Below are 2,822 nucleotides of genomic sequence, written 5' to 3'. Positions count from 1 at the left end.
TTTTGTAAGGACATGCTTTGGAGTGGTGCTGTAAAATAAGCATTGAGCTGCTAACCACAAGACCAGTGGACTAAACTCACCAGCTACTCCTTGGAAACCCAATACAGGGTTACTATGAGTGAGACCTGACTCAAAGGCACTTAAAAGCAACAACAATCCTTGAATGAGGAGTCCTGGTGGCATTGTGGTTTAAATGTTGGACTACTGACTAAAAGGTCAGTAGTTCAAACCCACAAATGGCTCTGTGTGAGAAAGATGTGACAGTCTACTTCGGTAAAGATTTACAGCCCCAGAAAGCCTACGGGGCTGTTCTACTCAGTCCTACAGTATTGCCATGACTCAGAATCCACTCGTTGACAGTGGGTTTGGTTTGGGGTTTATATTTGAATGTAGGATTGACCAATGTGCTTAGTAAACACAGAAAAGGGAAAAAACTTTGTATCTGAGAAATAGATATCATCCAAAGCCTCAAAAACCATTAATCAACCATTAAGATACAAAGTAAGGAGCCGTGGAGTCTAGTGGGTTACATATTGTGCTGCTAGCCACAAGAGCAGCAGTGCAAATCCATCAGGTGTTCTGCAGGAGAAAGATGAGTTTTTCTGCTCCTGTGAAGATTTGTTGCCATCGAGTCAGTTCTGATTCATAATGCCCATGTATGGGGTTTCCAAGGAGCAGCTGGTAGGCTTGACCCATCAGTTTTTCAGTTCAAACAGGCATTGCGGTCCAGTGTTTAATCTTATAGTGCCATACCAGGACTCCTGTAAAGATTTACAACCTCCGAAGCCCTCTACAGGGTCACTATGAATGAGAATCGACTTCACAACACACCACCACCACCAAGATAAAAAGTTAGTCTCAAAAAAAACAGAACATTTAATTAACTTTTCAGTCTAGGAGCAGAGGTCCCTGGGACCATCAAGGGAGAAGAGCCAAGAGCCAGACCCTACCCAGAGAAGCAGTGATGCCCAAGATGGAGGCAGAGACGATGCTGTGGAGAGATGGAGCAGCTGGGGACTTTAGACACAGAGAGGGAAAGGGGCTGTGTGCTGACGACTGGGGGGCAGGCTTGTAGTGTACACCCTTTGGTTGGTTGATGATGCATGGAGGGGATTGTAACCATGGCAGTGAAATGATACACAATAGGATAAATGTAAAACTAATGTTCTCCCATGTAAACTATCACATAATTCACAATAAAACATTTAAAAAAAAATAGAACATTTAGTCAAGTTCTGATCCTCCAGCCATTGGTGGCTGGAGGATCAGAGCTCAACTAGAAGAAGAAGAGGGGGCAAAAAGAGTAACCCACTACAATTTTATAAACTTTACCTATGCTTATGGATGTAGCAGCTCAAAAGAGGGAACAAATCTTTACAGCAAGGAACACTCCCACCTCCTCGGTACACATAGTTGACAGACATGGGCAACTTAGACATTGGCTACCCAAAAAAGGGGGCTACAAAGGCAAGAAGTGACTGGCTTACAAGCTTTCAAGAGGGATCCTAGTTCCAGAGGGTATGGGGGAAGGTAGAATCTTCACTGAATGGTTTCTAATCTGTTGTGACAGGGCTAATGAAAGGAGATGGGGTTAAGATTCTTGTGGTACAATAGTGAATAATTGCCATCAGGCCTGATTGTGAGAGTCAGAAATGTAGATGTAGATGTTTTTTGACAAAAGGAGAGGGTGATTGATTTGGCAGTCCAGGAGCAGAGATCCCTGGGACCATTAAGTGAGAAGAGTGGCGTGTGGGACCGTACCCAGAGGAGCATTGACCCCGGAAATGGAGGCAGGGATGATGACGTGGACAGATGGAATGGCTGTGGACACTGGACTCAGGGAGGCAGAGGGGCTGTGTGCTGATGGCCGGGAGGTAGGCCTGTGGGTTGCTTGATGATGCATGGTTGCTTGGTGATTCATGGAGGGGATTGTAAGCATTGTAATGAAACAAAATACTATAGGATGAATGTAAAACTGATGTAAAACAACAACAACAAAATGACCCATGTAAATGGAGAAAATGTTGAAGTCAAAGACTTAATGGGCACCAGTCTTTTTGTTGTAGCTGTTTTAGAAAAAAAAAAAAAAAAAAAAAACATTTATAAATACATTCTCTAACTACAATTCAATAATAAGTAAAATTTATCAAGCACTAATTTGGAATTCTCATTAATTTGCATACTCCTTGTGGTGTAGTGAAGTATCTGATGTCTCTTCCAGCTGCAGTCTGTAACTGCCACCAAACAATGTTTCTTCCTTGCTAGGTCTGGATATGAGAACATGGGAAAAGGTACTAATAGAATGATATGATTTGGCTGTGGATGTTAGCAGAGCTAACTATAATTGTAAAACCTGAACGTCTAGCAGGAACTTAAAATGAGCCATCTCAAAAGCAGGGGGTGGGGAGGAATCTGACTACCATCTAAGAAAAGTCAGGAATGGAGTGCATTCTTTGGACTTGGAGATCCCTGTGCATTGAACCTCTTCATTCCAGGAACAAAAAACTGTGATGCTGCAGAAACGACAGAGGAAGAGTAGCAGCAGAACTAAGAACCAGAGCATGAGACAGGGCATTGCACTAGTCAGCTCACAGAACAAGTAAAACTGAGTGACTTTGGGCAGAAAGCTTGCTTATAGAGTGGGGTGCCTCTAGGCACTTAAGTGGGGGAGCTAGGTTACTGACACATGGAACTAGCACTGAGTACCTTTAGGCTGAGGCTTATGGTGGAATGGTGTGTCCTGTGGACATTTATCAGCAGCTGATTGGAACTACTGTGTCCTGAGCATTTTCTGATCCTCTAATCTGAAACACTTTGTCCAT

Source organism: Chrysochloris asiatica, unplaced genomic scaffold (assembly GCF_000296735.1).
Source record: "Chrysochloris asiatica unplaced genomic scaffold, ChrAsi1.0 scaffold00017, whole genome shotgun sequence".
Lineage (NCBI taxonomy): Eukaryota > Metazoa > Chordata > Mammalia > Afrosoricida > Chrysochloridae > Chrysochloris > Chrysochloris asiatica.
The sequence above is the reverse complement of the archived record's forward strand: the minus strand, read 5'-3'. Positions refer to the sequence as shown.